The following is a 20,889-nucleotide window of genomic DNA, read 5'->3' as shown; positions in this document are numbered from 1 at the left end:
GGTGGCACAGTGGTTAAGAATCCGCCTGCCAATGCAGGGGACACGGGTTCGAGCCCTGGTCCGGGAAGATCCCACATGCCGCAGAGCAACTAAGCCCGTGCGCCACAACTACTGAGCCTGCGCTCTAGAGCCCGCGAGCCACAACTACTGAGCCCGCATGCCACAACTACTGAAGCCTGCGCACCTAGAGCCCATGCTCCGCAACAAGAGAAGCCAGCGCAATGAGAAGCCCGCGCACCGCAACGAAGAGTAGCCCCCACTCGCTGCAACTACGGAAAGCCCGCGCGCAGCTATGAAGACCCAGCACAGCCAAAAATAAATAAATAAAGTAATTATCAAAAAAAAAAAAAGAAAGAAAAAGACTGCTGAACTGGGGCGCCAGGAGGGACGGGCGGCTGGCACACAGCAGCGGGAGAGAGCGCTTCTGGGGGTTTCCAGGAGAAGCCCCCTCGGCTTGCCCCTTCCCCAGGGCCTGGCAGGGAAGCGTCTGCAGAGCTCATTTCTTCCTGAAACACAAGCCCTGATGCGCTGAGGGGCCAGCTTGTGAATGAACCCAAAGATGGCCCTGAGTGCTGATGGCAGAGACACAGTGGGAACCTGGAGCGTGGTGACCTCCGAAGACACTCACTGGGCTCTGTGGTCGCTTTTAATCCTTGCAATCACCCAGACAGGGAAACCAATGCACAGAGAGGGAGAGGGACTAGCCTGAGGTCACACAGCTAGCAGCGCTGGAACAGCTGGGATTCCACTGCACTCCTGACTTCTACTTGCTACTGTGTCTTCAGAACTAGATCAGTTTGCTGCTACCCATATGCCCAGAGCCAGATGGACCCAAGTGATCTATTTGTGAATAACTGGGAATGTCCCCCAAAGTTTCTCTTTCTGGTGGCCATTTTTGCCAGTATGCATTGGTCCAGCTTGACCGACTGTCTTTTCTTCTGAATGTGCCCTTGACCCTGGCTAAGGTATTTGGCCAGAATTATCCACCCCTGCTCCTACTTCTGCTGGCAAACTGCTGTGGCCAACTGCCCAGACCAGGTTTAAAATATCTGTCTGAAGTTTTGGTAAATGGATTATTTAGGGAATTGACTTCCAGAAAACTGGTCAATTAAGGTCATTTTGTTAATTGGCTTTTAGAGAATCGATTTCGCATATCTCGATCCAAACTCTTTCCCAGGACGCCCCAAAGTGCCTGAGTGGGTCTGCGGGGATGCCAGAGAGAACTGATGTCTGTGGAGGGTCCCATCAGTGGTCCCAACAAGCGTCCACAGAGACCCCGTGGGGCTTCCTGGGCTTGTTCAGGAACAGCACGTTCCCTAAACCAGGGGACAAGGGGTCACGGGCACGTCCATTGCCTGGCATGGGAGGGTTGTCTGTAGGGCGGCAGGGCCCAGCCAGCCTACCACCGAAACCGGGGTTCCTGAGCTCTCTCCTGGGGCCCCTTGGGGCTGGCCCCCCCCCCCCAGCTTCTCTCTGCCTCTGGCCTGGCCCGCCTTCTCTCTCCCGCCCTCCCTGGCTCCTGCTTTTTTTTTTTTTTTTAATTTTATTTATTTATTTTTGGCTGCGTTGGTCTTCATTGCTGCACATGAGCTTTCTCTAGTTGCGGCGAGTGGGGGCTACTCTTCTTTGTGGTGCAAAGGCTACTCTTCTTTGTGGTGCGAGGGCTTCTCATTGCGGTGGCTTCTCTTGTCGCGGAGCACAGGCTCTAGGTGCGCGGGCTGAGTAGTTGTGTCTCACAGGCTCTAGAGCGCAGGCTCAGTAGTTTTGGCGCACGGGCTTACTTGCTCCATGGCATGTGGGATTTTTCCGGACCAGGGCTTGAACCCATGTCCCCTGCATTGGCAGGCGGATTCTTAACCACTGCGCCATCAGGGAAGTCCTCGCTCCTGCGTTTAAGCAGATATGACAGTCCTTACCCCTCGACAGATGCCGAGTCTCTTCTCTGGGGATGTTGGCACGTGTGTCCTGCCTCTGATGTCTGAAGGGGGTTCAGTGTGCGGGGGTTTGCTCAGGGCTGCACCCCAGCTTGAAGCCCCCGAGGTAGACTAGAGACTTTCCTCCTTCAGGACAGCCCTGCTGCCAAATGCCCAACTTGGAGGGGTTTGTTTTCACCCCCCCCAAAAAAAGGGGGAAAGGAAAGGAATCAGACCCCAGTGAGACATGCGTCTCTGAGCTCACACCCCACACTCCCCTGTGCCCTGTAGGTTGGTGGTGGAGGACCACAGGGCTCAACAACACGATTAGTGCCTCTGTAGCCTGGACATGGGATCATCTCAGTGGGTTGTGAGCAGGGCTAGAGCTGAGGTCCAGGGACTCTGGGTGGAGGTCGGTGGGTCTGCACTCGGCCCCTGTGACGGGTCCCAGCTGCCGGGACCCAGGCCCAAAACTAAGCGTGAGCGGCTGGGTTGCACACATGCTGTGCGCTCCAGCCTGGCAGGACACTGGGGGGGGCGGGGGAGAAGCACAGCCAGGTGCGGTTTCAGCAGGCCCACAATGGGGCCAGAATGGCTGCAGGTCAGCAGCTCACAGCCCAGCGCGAGCCCTGGGGCTGGACAGACGCTGGAGGTGGCCGCATGCCTTCTAGACAGGGAGGGACCAAAAACAAAGGAAAAGTAGAAACCCTAACAACAAAACAACAGCAAACAACTACTCAGAATAAGTCTGCAAACACAAATCTAAAACCCTAAAAATCTAAAATCTAAAAGAAGATTTCTTTTTTTATGTTAAGAGACAGTCATGATTGCATAACTCTGAGAATACATTAAACGTCTCTGGGGCTTCCCTGGTGGCGCAGTGGTTGAGAGTCCGCCTGCTAATGCAGGAGACACGGGTTCGAGCCCTGGTCTGGGAGGATCACACATGCCGCAGAGCAGCTGGGCCCGTGAGCCACAACTACTGAGCCTGTGCGTCTGGAGCCTGTGCTCTGCAACAAGAGAGGCCGCGATAGTGAAAGGCCCGCGCACCGCGATGAAGAGTGGCCCCCGCTTGCCACAACTAGAGAAAGCCCTCGCACAGAAATGAAGACCCAACACAGCCGTAAAAAAAAAAAAAAAAAAAAAAAAAAAAAAGCCTAGATTTAAAAAAAAAAAAAAAAAGGTCTCTGAATTGTATGTTTCAAAATGGTTAATTTTATGTTATGTGGATTTTACCTCATTTAAAAAAAAAAAAAGAACAAAAAGGAAGAGCCAACCAAATCCATCCTGAGAGCATGCCTTCATTCCAGATGGAGTTAAGTGTATGGAGTGTCTGATAAAAGCTCTTGAACAATCTATAGCGCTCAGAGTAATAAATGAAGCAATGACATCCATTCGAAGGAACCAGGAAGGCCAATTGGCAGATACAGAGCAAGAACAGCTGCGTAAGAAAATGGCAAGTCTTGGAAACGGAAGATATAGTCGCTGAGACAAAAAACTCAGAAGATGGGAGAGGACTGAGTACCTGTTGAAAAGAGGGTGAGCGAAGTGGAAAGCAGACCGAGGAAGCTTCCAGAAGGCAAAACAGGGAGGAAAGAGGTGAAGGTTTAATCACATGCGTGAGCTCCCACACACACACACACACACACGCACACACACGAGGAGCTGAGAGGGGCAGAGTGTAGATAACACGTGCACAAGGAGCTCCCAAAGCGGGGCAGAGGCGGGCAGAGAAGCAGCGACCAGGATTGAAGCCACGACGTGTGGGTTGAAAACGCACCCCTAGCCCAGCACACACTGAATTTGTTGAGATTCTCAGTTGCAGCCGGAAGAATCCATCCACGCTGGCTTTGGTGCAAAGGGGAGAAGGCGGGCCATGTGGGTCACCTGACAACCCATAGGTGCGAGAGGGCGGCCAGGTGGGGACGCTCGGCTGACAGAGGGAGAAAGGGGCGCGGAGGTGTGGGACAGAGTCTGGTGGCCCACTGGGCCCGTTATGAAGGGCTGCCGGGTGGTTTAAAGATACAGCGGACGGTCCAGGTGACACACGGGGACGTGGACACTACGGGAGGAAGGTGCCATCCCCCACCTGCCTCACGCCGGGTCCCTGGGGACCACAGCCTCACGCCGGGTCCCTGGGGACCACAGCCTCACGCCGGGTCCCTGGGGACCACAGCCTCACCGCCCTCCTGCACTGATGGGTCCGCAGGGATGCAGGACCCCCCCACCCCTCTGTCTGAACTCAGGGGAGACACCCCCCTCCCTGGGCACTGCGCCCCTGGCCTGAGCCTTTGCCAGCTCGGGGTCCGATCTGCTGTGGGGAAAGATCTGGCAGCTCCACGGGGAGGTGACACCAGGCAGGGCCAGGAGGCTGGCGTCTGGGAGAGCAGAGGGGCGGTGGGACTCGTTCAGAATCCCTTAGTCTGTGCCCTCGGCGTGGAGCTGGCCGCACTCGGCAGCCCTGACAGCCGCCCAGGGTGGAGGCTGGCCCCGGGAAGCCCAGGGTGCCCCAGGGACGCAGGGCGGCCTCCACTCTCGTGTCTGCGGCAGAGAGCCTGGGTGTGGGCGCCTCCAGCACAGAGCTGGGCTTTCTCTCCTTGGAAGCTGTGTCACCCTCCTATAATCCGGCCTGGGACAGTGGCAGGCCTGAGCCTGGAGACACTGACCCACGAGGTCACACGCTGGCCCTGCACATTCACACATGGCTGTCCGATGACTGCTGATGTCTGGGTCTGCCCTCCCCGCCAGCTCAGGGCCCTGGGCCCTGCAGGTGACAGGCCAGCCACAGCCCACACGGATGGCAGGTGGCCGACACGGGCCCGGGGCCAGGTCTCCTGCTCTACCTGGTGGTTGAGGGCGGGGAAGGATCTCTGGGGCCAGAGGAGGTTGAGAGTGACTTGAACCCCCTGTAGATCTTTGAGCTCAGCCAGGGCTCCGGGCCCACAGGGCTAAGTGTGTGACTAATGTCCTTCGGAGGCCATTGAGGATCTGGTGTCAGACACGTCCCTGCCCCACCGAGAACTTGAACTTTCTCTGAACTGCACCAGACCCAAGGCACCCCCAGCCGTACTCCGAATGGCAGCTGTCAGCTGCAGCCTTGGGATCTCAAGGTCTCCCCTCGTGACTATGCAACCATTCCAGACCCCAACCAATCCTCGCTTAACAAACACCCCACTTCTTACCAGCTCCAATTATAATTTGGTTTTTTTACTTTTTTATTTTTTACTTTTTTATTGAAGTATAGTTGACTTACATCCAATTGTAATTCTTGATAAACAACTCGCGTAACTAGCTGTAGCCTTGCGGTTTTCTCCTTACAAGCCTCGCCCGTCTTGTAGTCCTGCAGAACACAATTCAGGCGTTTCTGGAATCTGTGTCTGCCAGGCTGCAGTCCTAACAAACCCCCAAACACTCTTTTTATGTCAATCAGGTCTCCATTGCTGGAGTTTTGGTTAACAGAGGGAAAGGCCCTGGTCATGTGACCCCAGGCCAGTGGGTCCCCTCATCTGGGAAATGGGAGTGACGGCAGAAGCGTCTGTGAAGCGGACACAGGGCCATCACCAGGGACAGGTGATGACAGTGTCGGGGACTGTCTCTCCACTCAGAGCCACTGGCCTGGCCTGGCTGGTGAACTCAGGTCCCCCTTCCCCACCCAGGCCGGGAGCCTCTCTGACCCCTCACCTGGACGCCGCGGTCCCCTCCCCGTGCCCCGGGGCCTCTGTCCTCTCTCCCGCTGCCTCGTCCCCCTGCCCCACCTTCACTTGCTCACGTGTGGAATCTCCACCTGGGACGGTGGCCGCGGCCAAGCTCTGTCGCCTCGATACCCGTGCCCCCGCTGTCCGGACCCCGGGAGCCGCTGCCTCTCCTCCGTCCTCCCCGGGCAGCTGGATCTCAGAGGAGCCAGAGGGGCTGCATTCAGGCCTGGTGCCCCGCTGACCGCTGTGTGGCCTTGGACAGGCTGTGGGCTCCTTGAGCCAGGCTTTCCTGTGCTCCACCCGGACACTCCTGGGGAGAGGCCCTGGCAGTGGAGCCCCAGGCGAGCGGGGGCTCCTGGTTTTGCCCTTCCTAGGCCACCGTCGGGGTCAAGTGCCCGCCCCTCCCGAGTTCAGTTTCCCGCTGGCCTCACAAGGCCGTTGTGGGCAATGACGGGCGATGCTCGAGAACCTCCCAGCCTGGTGCCCTGCTCCCTCCTGGCCCCGCCCCCAGCCCCATGGCTCCTTCCCACCACCATGATATCCCCCGTCTCTTAGCTGCCCCTCCTCCAGGAAGCCCCTGGCGGAGGGCCAGTTTGTCCCCCCAGCCCACGTGCATTTCCTGAGCAACCACGTGATTCTGCAGCGCTCTGGGCCCAGAGCTCCGGCCCATGATCACTGATGCCGTCCCAAGGGCCAAATGAGGTCCTTGGTGCTGGGAGGAAAAGGCCCTGGTGAGGCTGATGTCCTGGGAACCCGCGGTGTTGCTAGTTGCAGGCTCCAGGTTAGGAAGGGGGACCTGAGGAGGTGCGGCTGCAGAAATAATAATAAAAACAACAGACAGTGTTGTTCTGTGTGGACAAGCCTGCCTGGCTCTGTCTGAGGGCAGGGACCCCCGCCCTCCCCCCTCAGACCCGCGGGGGACCCTCGGGACCATTCCCGCACAGGAAGTGGTGGTTCAGAGGGAGGAACAGCGGCCGCGACGTCGGGGAGACGGTTCTGCCCTGCAGGGCCCGACACTTGCAACCCCTCAGAATATAGACGTGAAGTTAATATCCTCTTAGTCTCAACCTCAGCACCGGGCAGCAATCAGATCCAACGTTTTCCAGCAAATGGAGGGATTCCACGTTTCGACAGATGATTACAGTGCAACCGTGTACGTGCTGAAAACTTTTCTTTTTAGGACCATTTCCCCATCGCGGGAATGTCAGGTTGAACCGTAGTATTTTTAAGCGGGACTATCTGGGGGAGGGGCTGTGTTCTGTCCTTGTTCAGGAGCCGGGAGGTCAGGCCCCCGCAGCGAGGGGCACGCAGCTCAGACCGTCCCCCCGGCGTGCCCCTGACCGGCTGGTTCCCAGGAAGAGGCCCGGATGCCTTTCTCCTCCGCTTCTTATCAGCTCCTCGTCCATTTAGGTCACGACCTTCCTGCCGGTTAGTCTCTGCGTGAAATGAAGTCATCTCCCCACATATTTGGCCAGAGGGCTGCAGAGACTTCCTATTTGGGAATAAAAGAGAGCGAGGCCCCTGGAGTGTTCGGGAAGTGGAGAGCCCTGGCTTCCGGAGATGCTGGCGAGGGAAAAACAGGGGACGGCTCTGGAAGAGCGGGGCCTCCCCAGGGTGGAAGCCGCCGCCAGCCTGCCCCCGCCCCCTGCAGAAAAGGGATCCCCACCGTCTCACGTGCCCAGGCATGCTCGGCTCTGCGAAGTCTGAGGCCTTGACCGCGGTCTCCCGTCTGACGCCTCCCTTCCCAGCCTCTCGGGGCATGTGAGGTGCTGGGTCCGTGAGCCCCCAGACCCCCTCGCCAAGCCCGGCTCCTGGGGCAGACCTGACCCCAGAGGCTGGGGGGGTCCCAGGCTCTGCTGCCCTGTGGCCCGGTGTGGCCAATGCCGTGCTCTGCTGGGAGCCCCGAGGCTGAGCCTGGGGGAAGCGGAGGCGTTTTTCCCTCACCGCCAGCTGCGTCTAAGATGCTTTTGCATGTCTCTGTAGCGCAGCTTCTGCAGCGTGAGCTGGGCCTTGGCCACAGCCTCTCTTCCTTCAGTCTCAAGGTGGCCTGGTCTCCCAGGGACGTGCTGGCTCCTGTCCTTCCCCGCTCTTCTCCTGGTGCGCTGGGGTCACCTCCCACTTTACCTGTCCCGGAATACTGCCTCAGCACCTGCTTCTGGGGGACCCACCCGAGCGAGCCGCCTGCTTTTGCCTCAACACCCCCTACCTGGCCTCTCAGCAGGACCCTCACTCTGTCTCTCTTTCGGGGTCCCAGAAGCATCGTTGTCCAGGCAGGGGGTGGGGTGGGCCTGCCCTTCGGCCTAGCGTTGCTTGCTGTCTGATTACGAGAGGAAGGAGGAAGGCAGAGGCAGAAAGGGGGTGCATGGGGGGTGCGAGCAGGCTGGGCGCCCACTGCATGGACACGTCCGAGCTCTGGGGACTTTGGCCAGCGTCCTAGGGAGCTGGTGCAGCCCCCCAGGCCTGGGACAGCAGAGCCCCCCTGGTTACGCGTAAAGTTCTCCTTACATAACCAGCGTGAAGATACATGAAAAGCTCCAGGCAAGTCAGAGCAGCCGCTGATGGACAGACACCGGGAAAGCGGTGAGTAATGGCTGGAAAGCCCCAACCCTGCAGGAAAGGGACGCTGGGCGGGGCAGCCCTGTGGGAGAAAATGGTGGGACAGACAGACAGACGCGGGGGCCGCTGCCCGCTCCTAGGGCGGGGCCACACGGCCGTGCAGGCGACCTGCGGGGTCTGAGCTTCCAGGATGGCCCCCCCCAGCCCCCGGCCTCCGTCCCGCTGTCCTTGCCCACGCTGCACACGCGTGCACGGGGGTCTTGCCGCCGGCCTGGTACCTGCCCTCATAACGGGGGCCCCCACGGAGGCTGCCTCTGGTCTGTCTGGCCCCTCCCTTCACGCTTGGATTTAGGGTCCACTCGGGTAACCCAGGATAATCCCACCTTGGGATCTCAGCTCAGTCACATCTGCAAAGACCCTACTTCCAAATAAGGTCACAGTTACAGGTTCCAAGGTTCAGGACATAGACATATTTTGGGGCCACCATCGAACCCACTCCAGTTGGCACGGGAAGGCCCCCTGACCTCCCAGCCCTGCTGTGAGCACACAGGTCAGGACAGAGCTGGCAGCCCGGGGCCTGGCCTCCGAGAGCGGGGCTGCTGCCCCTGGAGCCCCAAACGCGCACCGACGCCTCGTCGCCTCTGAGCTGAGTTGCACCATCGGCATCCCAACCCCTTCCCCCGCCCCGCCCACCTCGGCTGCTTATCGCGGGAGGGTCACGGTGGCGGTTCTCTCCCTGGGATGCAGAGCCTCAGGCAGACCCCCACCCGGCCCCCCAGCTGCTCTGGACAGAAGCCGAGCCCACCTCACCGGCCCTGCTCCCCGGGTGGGAAAGCAGGGTACCCAGACCCGTTCTGAGTCTCAGAGGCAGTGAGGATGGGGTGGGGGGACAGGGAGAGGGGAGGAAGGAGACGGGGAGGGGACCAGGGTGGCCTCAGAACCCTAGGGCCTTAATCCGGGACGTGCCTGTCCCCTCCCACCGCCCCCAGCATCAGCCCCTCCCAGCACCACCAGGCCCCTTCCAGGCAGCCCCCTGCCCCCTCCCACCCAGGCTCCTGACGCTGAAGCCTCCCCCATCTCTTCCCCTCACCGCTTCCTGGGGCCCCAGAGCGCACGGGCCCAGCCCCCGTGTCTGATGGGGAGCCAAGCCCGGAGGAGGGCGCTTTGTTCTCCGTTCCTCTGATGGGGGCTGCCCCGGCCTCTGCCCCTCCCGCCTGCACCTGAGCTGCGCTCCCCGTGGCCCCCAGGCCCCCCCTCCCCTGGGCAGTGGCTGCCCCGGGAAAGCAGCTGCATAAAAACAGCTCCATCTCACTAAGCCGCAGGCCCCGTCTTCCGGCTTCCTGGGACACAGCCCCAGACGCGTGCAGAGATGCGCAACTCACCCGCGCTGGCCCAGCTGTCCGAGCCGCTGGCCGCGCTCAGCTGCGCACCCGCCCTCTGGCTGCCCCGCCGGCCCTCTCCGGGGACCCTGTGGGTGCAGAGTACGGGCCCTGCCGGCCTCACGCTGTCCCTTTTGAGAGCAGCATTTTCGCCCAGGGAGATGCCACGGTCATCCAGCCGCTCCTTACGCAGAGGCCCCAGCGCAGCAGCCTGGGGGTGGGGAGAGCCCAGGCACAGTCCAGCCGAGGGACAAGGACGACCCCCCCCCCCCGCTACATCCACCAACAGGAGCCTTCGGCCCCTCTTCCCTTAGGGGAGTCTGGACGTTTTTACCCCCAGCAAGTGGCCAGACATGGAATGTTCTCAAGGGACCACAAAATGACTCAGGATGGGGGGCTGCTCACAGGAGCTCTGGGGCAGCTGAGCGAACCAGTCCTCCTGGGATTTCCAGCTCCGTGGGTGGAGACCCACTCCTGTCCCCCTGCAGTGGAGGGACATGGGACCCCAGGACGCTGCCCCACCAGGGAATGAGGGAGCCCGCCCGGGGGGGACGGGGTACCCCAGCGGAGTGTGGCCGGCAGACCCACTGGCCCCCAAACAGCACCTCCACCAGTCTTCGGGGTCCTGGAAGCCCACCACGGTCCCAGCCCTGGGGCGAGGTTCAGACGTCATGCGTGGTCCCTGTTAAGTTCAGGGTTCGCGCTGGGTCACTGCTCGCCTCCTGGTCCCCGATCCAGGACTCCCCTGCCTTTAGCCTTGCTCCTCACACCCCGCCTGGTGCCCCGCTTGGTAATGTGCTTGCTGGCTTACCATGGAACTGTTCTTAGTAATCGCGGGCTGTAATCCTGAACCTTGGGCTGGGAGCTCAGACCGTTGACCTTGACCCTGATCGTCGATCTGACTGGGTTTCATCTCCATTTCACTGTTTGCTTCGTTTGTCCCCCTGGTTTTTGTCCCTCTTTCCTTGTTCTTATTTCAATGTTTTGCCACATTCATTTAAATTTATCTATTGACTTTTTGGCTAGATCTCTTCGTAATTTTTTAAGTGGTTGCTTCCCGATTATCATAGAACCCTAACCTTTCAGTCTACTTAGCGTTCATATTTTGTTAAGATTTTTGACGTGGACCATTTTTAAAGTCTTTATTGAATTTGTTACAATATTGCTTCTGTTTTATGTTTTGTTTTTTTTGGCCGTGAGGCATGTGGGATCTTAGCTCCCCGACCAGGGATTGAACCCGCACCCCCTGAACTGAAAGGCGAAGTCTTAACCACTGGACCCCAGGGAAGTCCCTAGGGTTCATATTTAGCACTTCAAGTAACACGTAGAAGCCTTATAACCACACAGACCCCTTTCCCTCCTCCCTTCTTTAAAGATACTGTCCCACTGCCCTCTGGCCTCCATGTTGGTTTTTACATTTTTGGTTGTTTTTAAAAATTTTGCACCTGTTTATTTTGCTCCTGATATCTTTTTAATGAATAGACTTTCTAAGACCAGATTTAGGTTTACAGAAAAATTGAGCAGGAAGTACAGAGGGGTCCCATCCCCTTCCCCTGGCTCGCAGGTTCCCCTGTCGCTAACATCCTGCATTAGTGGGGTGCACCTGCTACACCTGATGGCCAGTGTTGCTACCTTATTGTTAATTAAAGTCCACAGTTTGCATCAGGGCTCACTCTTTTTTTTTTAATTAAAAAATTTATTTATTTATTTTATTTATTTATTTTTGGCTGCGTTGGGTCTTTGTTGCTGCGCACAGACTTTCTCTAGTTGAGGTGAGCTGGGGCTACTCTTCACTGCGCTGCGTGGGTCTCTCATTGCGGTGGCTTCTCTTGTTGCAGATCACGGGCTCTAAGTGCACAGGCTCAGTAGTTGTGGCACACGGGCTCAGTAGTTGTGGCTCGTGGGCTCCAGAGCGCAGGCTCAGTAGTTGTGGCGCATGGGCTTAGTTGCTCTGCGGCTTGTGGGATCTTCCCGGACCAGGGCTCGAACCCGTGTCCCCTGCATTGGTAGGCAGATTCTTAACCACTGCGCCACCAGGGAAGTCCCCTTTGTGGGTTTTGACAAGTGTATAATGACATGTATCCACCATTACGGGATCACATAGAGCAGTTTCATTGTCTTAAAAGTCCTCTGTGCTCTGTGTACCCATCCCTCCTCCCCACAACCCCTAGCAACCTTTTTTCTGTCTCCAGTTTTGCCTTTTCCAGAAGGCCATATGTTAGTATCACACACTGTGTAACCTTTTCAGACTGACTTCTCATACTTAGCAATACACATTCAACATTCCTTCATGTCTTTCTGTGGCCTCCATGGTGTTTGATGAGAAATCAGTGGTCATCTGAAGTGCTCTTCCCATATGTGTAACGTATCATTTTTCTTTAGCTGCTTTCAAGACTTTTTCTCTATCCTTGTTTCTTAGCAGTTTACTTGTGATGTGTCTGGGCATGGTATTCTTTGACTTTAGCCTGTTTGCGATTTGCTGAGCTTGTGGAAACTGTACATTTACTTCTTCCCCCAAATTCGGGATATTTTATGCTATTATTACTTCAGATATTTTTCTGCACCATTTTTTCCTCCTCTCCTCTGGGACTCAAATGACATAAATGTTAGATATTGTCCCACAGGTCCCGAAGGCTCTGTTCATTTTCTTTTTCAGTTTTATATTCCTCTCTGTTGTTTAGGTTGGAACTTTTCTACTGATCTGTCTATAAGTTCACCGACTCTATCCTGTCATTGCCATTCTGCTATTAAGTTGTCGAAGAAAATAATCAATAAACAATCAATAATAAGACTAGAAAAGAGTTTTATTTGAGCCAAACTGAGGACTAACCTGGAAGCCCACTTCCCAGATTATGCTGAGAAACTGCTCTGGAGAAGTAGGGTTTTTAGCACAGTTTTCTATCTTGTCAGAACAAAGAACATTAACAAGTCAGGGATACATTTCTTCAAGGTTTCAGAAAAAAAAACAGACTGGCACGTACCCAGCGAATCAGTGTGGACTTGGTACCTGGGAGGGAGCTTATCATCAAAGGAGGACCAGTATTGGCCTCCCAAGAAGAGGGGCATTCAATCTTTATTTTTAACATGGGCATTCTTTACTTCTGGTCAATGTGCTCTTTTCTTTAATAATTAAAGCAGATGTACAGTGTATGTTTGATAGGCCACAAACAGGCTGTTCTAGTCAACATCAAAATCAAGTTAACTCATGCATAAGCCAGAACGACTTTCCTGTATCTCAATATGTGAAAATTTCTTTTATCAAAATCCATCCAGTGACTTTTTAAAATTTCAGATATTTTATCTTTCAGCTCTAAAGTTTCTATTCAGTTCTTTTTTGTTGTTCCTATTTTTCTACCAAGAATTTCTATCTTTCCATTCATTTCAAGTGTATTTTACTTTACCACATGGGGCATAGTTACAACAGGTGCTTTAAAGTCTTTGTCAGAGAATTCCAGCATCTGGGTCATCTTGGGGGCATCTAGCGATTGTCTTTCTCTTGAGAATTTTGTGGTTCCTTGTATATGGTGTAATTTTGGATTGCATCCAGGACATTTTCAAGATTATGTTGTGTAGACTCTGGGTCTTGTTAAAATCCTCTGGAAAATGTTGGGTTTTCTTTTTTTCAAGCAAGCAGCGAGTCCACTTGGGTAAGACCACAAGTTCCATCTCACCTCCTGTGGGCCGTGGTCTCCATCTCAGTTCAGCTGTCAAGGTCTTTGCTGTGCTGCTGTAGGTCAGTCCAAAGCAGGGTTCAGCAGAGAGCCCAGGATGGGACCAGCTTCATACACAGAATCAGGAATCCTCTTCTCCAGCTCTTTCCTCTCCAGGATTTCTCCCACAGTCTTCAGCCCACGAGGACCGCTTTTCTTCTTCCTCTGTGCAACGATGGAGCTCCTCCCAGAGCGGTGGCTGTGCCTGCCTCACTGTTGTGAGCAGCAGGCTTTCTCCTTCACCAGGAGCAGAAGCCCACACTTGATGGTGCAAAGTCATTTTAACTGGTGTAGCTGGTACAATATTTTTAGGCCACCAGATTCAAGTGTGTAAAAATTGTAACTGTATTCTTCAGGGAATCTGTTTAACCTGTGTTTGGAAACCTCCATTCCCACTGACGGCAAGAAATAAATCTTAGTCAGATCAGAGGAAACCATGTCTTTTGTACTTTAAATTATTACATCTAGAATTTTCTCTTTCCCCTGTCTTGCTGGTGAATAGTGATCTAGAGGTTGGTCAGTGGGTGACTCTAGTGAGTTTCTGGGCTGCCTGGAGATGGCGGTGGGAGGGGCTGCCTGGAGAGAGCGGTGGGAGGGGCTGCCGTGGTTCATCCTCCCAACAACCTGTTCTGGAGGCAACTCCACGGGTGGGGCTCCAGCTACGAGGGGCTTGACTCCAGTTACAAAGCTGCCCCGGTGACCACAGAAGCCGTGTGCTGTCTGTGGGGTCTCCCTGGCCCTCCCAAAGTGCCATGGAGGATGGAGAGCAGTGGGGTGGCCAGCTGCAGCTCCTGGAGACGACCACGTGCGTCCACCTGTGCCCAGGCTGTGCACACCCCTCGTGGGCTGGAAGCTCGGGGCCTGCAGGCATCCTGCTGCTGACCTCCCCCTGTGGGCTCTGTCCTGAACTGTGGGAAGGTCATGGGCTTGGTCAAGCCCATCATTTGCCCCAAATCTGGGGGGCAGTGCCACAGCAGGTACTGGTGGCCAGCCCTGTGACCTGCCTGTCCTGGCTGTCCTAGATCTGTGCATGTTTTAGCTTACTTTAAATCACCTAGTGATTACATAATTACATAACCGCTGTCCATTCCTGCCCAAGTCTTCCCATACAAGGGGAGCTCCAGGAAGAGGGATCATGTCCGCGTGGCTTCGTGCACTGCCTGGCAACTGGGGTCCACAGGGGGCGGGCCCCGGGACCCGGGCCCGTGAATGCCACGCTCCGGCCAGCGCATCTCTTGGGAGCATTGAGGATGTTGCTGTCATTGTGGAGACTGAACAGATGTTGGGAGAGGTGATGGGACTCCAGAAGCTGAGCTCTGACAGGGAGAAGCTGCAGACGCCGGGGTTTAACTCGGAAGCACACAAACCTGCAGAGCTATCATTCTTCAGTGGGAGGGGAGATATGGACAGAAAAACGCTGAAAGTTTCCAGGAAGCAGCAAACCTGACACCGTTTGCAGGGAGGTGGGTGGCTAATGGCAGGTGTGGCCAGAGGGCTGCAGAAGAGGGTCCTGGATTTGGCCTGGGGAGGGAGAGGTCAGGTGAATCTGCGGATCAGGGAGGCCCAGGCGTGGCTGTAATCCAGCGGGTGTCACCGGAGGACCGATCTGCTGCTCTAGAAGGCGGTGCAGTCCTGGCCGAACCACACGGGTCCTTCCCTGACCAGCTGGCACGTTCTCCAGACGGTGGCGAGGACACAGCATACATGGGAAACCTCTGAGGCTGCGGGGCCTTGATCTGGGGTGAAGCCTCGAATTTTCCTCTTGGCGGAGCCAAACTCAGAGGAACACCAACTGCCAGCACAACGGAAGGAAAACCTGTTTCCTTTACTTTCTTAGGGGAAAAAAACTAAAGTTCAGAACAAACACTTGATAAACCACTAGCCAGACTCATCAAGAAAAAGAGGGAGAGGACTCAAATCAGTAAAATTAGAAATGAAAAAGGAGAAGTTACAACAGACACCGCAGAAATACAAAGCATCCTAAGAGACTACTACAAGCAACTCTATGTCAATAAAATGGACAACCTGGAAGAAATGCACAAATTCTTAGAAAGGTATAACCTTCCAAGACTGAACCAGGAAGAAATAGAAAATATGCACAGACCAATCACAAGTAAGGAAATTGAAACTGTGATTAAAAATCTTCCAACAAACAAAAGTCCAGGACCAGATGGCTTCACAGATGAAGTCTATCAAACATTTAGAGAAGAGCTAACACCCATCCTTCTCAAACTCTTCCAAAAAATTGCAGAGGGAGGAACACTCCCAAACTCATTCTATGAGGCCACCATCACCCTGATACCAAAACCAGACAAAGATACTACAAGAAAAGAAAATGACAGACCAATATCACTGATGAATATAGATGCAAAAATCCTCAACAAAATACTAGCAAACAGAATCCAACAACACATTAAAAGGATCATACACCATGGTCAAGTGGGATTTATCCCAGGGATGCAAGGATTCTTCAATATACACAAATCAATCAATGCGATACACCATATTAACAAACTGAAGAATAAAAACCATATGATCATCTCAATAGATGCAGAAAAAGCTTCTGACAAAATTCAACACCCATTTATGACAAAAACTCTCCAGAAAGTGGGCATAGAAGGAACCTACATCAATATAATAAAGGCCATATATGACAAACCCACAGCAAACATCATTCTCAATGGTGAAAAACTGAAAGCATTTCCTCTAAGATCAGGAACAAGACAAGGATGTCCACTCTCACCACTATTATTCAACATTGTTTTGGAAGTCCTCGCCACGGCAATCAGAGAAGAAAAAGAAATAAATGGAATACAAATTGGAAAAGAAGAAGTAAAATTGTCATTGTTAGCAGATGACATGATACTATACACAGAATCCTAAAGATGCCACTGGAAAACTACTAGAGCTAACCAATGAATTTGGTAAAGTTGCAGGATACAAAATTAATGCACAGAAATCTCTTGCATTCCTATACACTAATGATGAAAAATCTGAAAGAGAAATTAAGGAAATGCTCCCATTTACCACTGCAACAAAAAGAATAAAATATCTAGGAATAAACCTACCTAGGGAGACAAAAGACCTGTATGCAGAAAACTATAAGACACTGATGAAAGAAATTAAAGATGATACAAACAGATGGAGAGATATACCATGTTCTTGGATTGGAAGAATTAATATTGTGAAAATGACTATACTACCCAAAGCAATCTACAGATTCAATGCAATCCCTATCAAATTACCAATGGCATTTTTTTTAAAGAACTAGAACCAAAAAATCTTAAAATTTGTATGGAGACACAAAAGACCCCGAATAGCCAAAGCAATCTTGAGGGAAAAAAAATGGAGCTGGAGGAATCAGACTCTCTGACTTCAGACTATACTACAAAGCTACAGTAACCAAGACAATATGGTACTGGCATGAAAACAGAAATATAGGTCAATGGAACAGGATAGAAAGCCCAGAGATAAACCAACGCACATATGGTCAACTAATCTATGACAAAGGAGGCAACAATATAAAATGGAGAAAAGACAGTCTCTTCAATAAATGGTGCTAAGAAAACTGGACAGCTACATGGAAAAGAACAAAATTAGAACACTCCCTAACACCATACACAAAAATAAAGTCAAAATGGATTAAAGACCTAAATGTAAGGCCAGACACTATAAAACTCTTAGAGGAAAACATAGGCAGAACACTCTATGTCATAAATCACAGCAAGATCCTTTTTGACCCATCTCTTAGAGAAATGGAAATAAAAACAAAAATAAACAAATGGGACCTAATGAAACTTAAAAGCTTTTGCACAGCAAAGGAAACCATAAAAAAGACGAAAAGACAACCCTCAGAATGGGAGAAAATATTTGCAAATGAAGCAACTGACAAAGGATTAATCTCCAAAATATACAAGCAGCTCATGCAGCTCAATATCAAAAAAGCAAACAACCCAATCCAAAAATGGGCAGAAGACCTAAATAGACATTTCTCCAAAGAAGAGATACAGATAGCCAAGAAGCACATGAAAAGCTGCTCAACATCACTAATCATTAGAGAAATGCAAATCCAAACTACAATGAGGTATCACCTCACACCAGTTAGAATGGGCATCATCAGAAAATCTACAAATAACAAATGCTGAAGAGGGTGTGGAGAAAAGGGAACCCTCTTGCACTGTTGGTGGGAATGTAAATTGATACAGCCACTATGGAGAATAGTATGGAGGTTCCTTAAAAAACTAAAAATAGAATTACCATATGACCCAGCAATCCTGCTACTGGGCATATACCCAGAGAAAACCATAATTCAAAAAGACACATGCACCCCAATGTTTATTGCAGCTCTATTTACAATAGCCAGGTCATGGAAGCAACCTGAATGCCCATCAACAGATGAATGGATAAAGAAGATGTGGTACATATATACAATGGAATATTACTCAGCCATGAAAAGGAACGATATTGGGTCATTTGTAGAGATGTGGATGGATCTAGAGACTCTCATACAGAGTGAAGTAAGTCAGAAAGAGAAAAACAAATATTGTATATTAACACATGTATGTGGAACCTAGAAAAATGGTACAGATGAACCAGTTTGCAGGGCAGAAATAGAGACAGATGTAGAGAAAAAAACGTATGGACACCAACGGGGGAAAGTGGCGGGGAGTGGTGGTGGTGGGATGAATTGGGGATTGGGATTGACGTATATACACTAGTATGTATAAAATAGATGATTAATAAGAACTTGCTGTATAAAAAATACATAAAATAAAATTCAAGAAAAAAAGAACAAATGCATGGTGAGAGAGCGCTCAGTTTTGTCTCCTGGAATCCGCAGGTGCCGGTGTCATCAGAGGACGTGGAACTGGGCGGGCACGATATGGGTCTCAGGCCAGCTTTTCCAGGAAGCACCCACGTGGCCCTGAGCATGCTGCCCACCTCCCCAGCCTCAGTTTCCCCGTGTGCAAGTCGAAGTGGTTGGATGAGAGCCGAGCCGGTGCCGCCGTGACTCCTGACATTCTGGTCGTCAGCGTTTTAAACACTTAAAAATTGCCTATGTTTAAAAGGAGGGAATGTCACCTAAACATCCAGCTTTCCTGAAAGTCAGTCTGCAAGTGGTCCACCTTCCCGCGTGGCTCTGGTGTGGGTGGGACACCCGGCCCCTGGTTCACTGCCGTCCCCACCCACGCCATCCCTTCTCACGTCCCTTCCTGCTCGACCTCTGCGGCCACCGACTTCTCACACCTTGTGTTGGCGTCTCCAAACGCCACACCCGGAGCTGCCAGGCCCGAGGGGGCGGCCCTACTGCCCTGGGGAGTGGTGCGTGCCGATGGGGCAGCCCCCTCTGTCAGCTGATGGTCCCCTGGGAAACCGCTGCATCCTTTCAGGCCGAGGCCCTGGCATCACCGCACTCCTGACACTTTCAGTTGTTAACAAACTCGAGCCACACGTGGTCAGCGTCCCAGGTCTTGGTCTCCCCGGGGGGCTGCTGTCCAGCAAGGCCGGGCGGCCCGGCTGCGTCAGGTTAGAGGGGAAGGACAGATGCCACACCCAGAACCGCTCACCTGTCTCCTGAGGCCCCACACGCCAGGCGCCACACAAGGCACAGGTGCACACACGCTTGCACAAACACACACACACGCATGCACATGCACACGTACAGATGTATTATCTATGCACACATACACTCCAGCCCTTTCTCGTGGCCCCTACGCCGTGTCTTTCTGGATTCCGTCCACCTCCAAGGCCTTTCTGACGTATCTCTGCTGGGAAAGGAGTGGGGTGAGGACACACAGGAGGAGGGGCCGGGGCCAGATCCGTGGAACGTGGGCCTTGGGCTCCAGGGAGCTCTAGTCGGCCAGGGCGACAGGAGCAGGTGCCAGGGAGGGGTGGCTGGTCCCCGGGTCTGCGGGGCATCACGGGGAGGGGCTACGGTCTGCAGAGGCGTGCTTCAACGTGCGGGTTTGGGGAGGATGAAGGGACCGTGGTCGGGCGCAGTGGTGAGGAGCCAGGAAGCCCCCAGCCCCAGTCCCAGTGGAGGGGAGGGAGGGAAGGGAGGGAGGGTGCAGGGAAGGCAGGGGGCCAGGACAGTTACAGCAGGAGACGCGGGGATGCGCAGGACCAGGGGAGGCCCCGCTGTCCGGTGATGCCCTCTTGTCTCAGAAGGTGCGCGGAAGGTGAGGGGGTTGGGATGGGGGGGAGGTGGGCATGGGTTGGGGGCGCAGAGCCACGAGGGCGGGGAGGGGAAGCCCTTGGAGCCATAGGCTTCTTATGTGTCGATGGTGGTTGGGACAGGGGTGCAGGCGCCTGGAGACGGGTCTGTGGGTCTCAGGCCGGCTGGGGGAGATTAAGGTATGAGTGAGTGAGTGCAGGTGTGTACGAGTGATTGGGGGGGGGGTGATGTATGTGCATGCGTGTATGATGTGTGTGCATGAGTGGTGTGTGTACTTGAGACGTGTGTGTGCATGTGTGAGCGGGTCCCGGGGCGGGGGGTACCCCGGGGCTCAGCCTCTCTCTCCTCCCGCAGATGGAGGTGCAGACGTCAGCCTACTTGCCAAGTTCAGGCAGAGGGGATTTCCCCAGGCCTGGAGCCTGGAGTTCTGCCCTGAAATAAGTGTTTTGAGAATTAAGAAGGCAGCCACTGGAACTCTTTAAATTTATTTATTTTTTTTTAATGCAAGGGATTTAGGGAAAATGCGAATAACTTCAAGGGGCCATCCTGAGCTCAGGACATTACGGTCAGCATGGTTGCTGGCCCTGAGCAGTGAAACCAGAGCTCCAGAATGTTCTGGGCCCCCAAAGTGTCAGCTAGGACTTCTGTTTCCTTCCCAAGCCAGGGAGTGGGACCGGCAGATTTAAGGAAGCTTTCAACAGGGATTGAAACAGGCCACACTCGGGTTAAACAGACCAGTCAGGGTTCCTAGAGTATTTGGACATTTCCAAAGACTGAACATGCACGGACTTTGTGATTTGTGATCTTAAATGACAGGAAGTGCCTTTGAGTGAAATTTGTGATTCCTGGCATTCCTAAAATCTCTTTAGTGTTTAGTTCTGAAGAAGTGACGGCCAGGCCCCTCCCTTGTGGCCTCTGCTTTTGCGGAAGCCCGCGTTGCATGGTGTCCGAGTGGGTGGAGATGGCAGGATGTGTTGGAATTGCTTTGCTGGGGACACTCCGTCTCCCCTGTGGTTTCCCTTGGGGCCTTGTTTAGATGGGGTGTCGGGGGCCTTAGTCCCCAACTCTCTGTTGGAGGGTGATTTCTAAAGGATGTACCTGGAAATGCAACCCTGGCATTTCTGTCCTGTGGGGGAAGCTGCAGCCGGACGCCAGGGGCACCAGCAGCTCCCGGGAAGACTGTGACTTGGGGAAGACGTCAGGGTGATGGTGGCGGGCAGAGGGTCAGAGCTGCCTGGGGACCAAGAGCACATCACAGTCGCTCAGCTGTGGCCCAGGCTGTGGTGGGCTTGGAACTCACTTGGAACTCAGGATGGCCTTGGGTCAAGGAGGGCAGGGCCTTTGGTGCCGTGGGAGTTCTCCAGAAGGGTGGTCTCCAAGTTTTTGTGATCGTCATGGACTGCATGTTTGTGTCCCCCAAAATCTTATGTTGAAACCCCAATCCCCAGTGTGATGGTGTTA

The 20,889-nt window shown here is 53.6% G+C and overlaps 1 long non-coding RNA gene across 1 annotated transcript; it reads right to left on the bottom strand.

The window, feature by feature from the left end:
* Positions 1-6,219: 6,219 nt before the first annotated feature.
* On the bottom strand, positions 6,220-8,823 carry LOC130708093 (uncharacterized). Its single transcript, XR_009008114.1, has 3 exons — positions 7,815-8,823; positions 7,275-7,732; positions 6,220-7,100 (listed from the first exon to the last, which is right to left on the bottom strand). It is a non-coding gene; the product is annotated as an uncharacterized LOC130708093 (long non-coding RNA).
* Positions 8,824-20,889: the final 12,066 nt, after the last annotated feature.

The sequence above is a fragment of the Balaenoptera acutorostrata genome, chromosome 4 (assembly GCF_949987535.1).
Source record: "Balaenoptera acutorostrata chromosome 4, mBalAcu1.1, whole genome shotgun sequence".
NCBI classification, from domain to species: domain Eukaryota; kingdom Metazoa; phylum Chordata; class Mammalia; order Artiodactyla; family Balaenopteridae; genus Balaenoptera; species Balaenoptera acutorostrata.
This window is presented reverse-complemented; position numbering and strand designations above follow the sequence as displayed.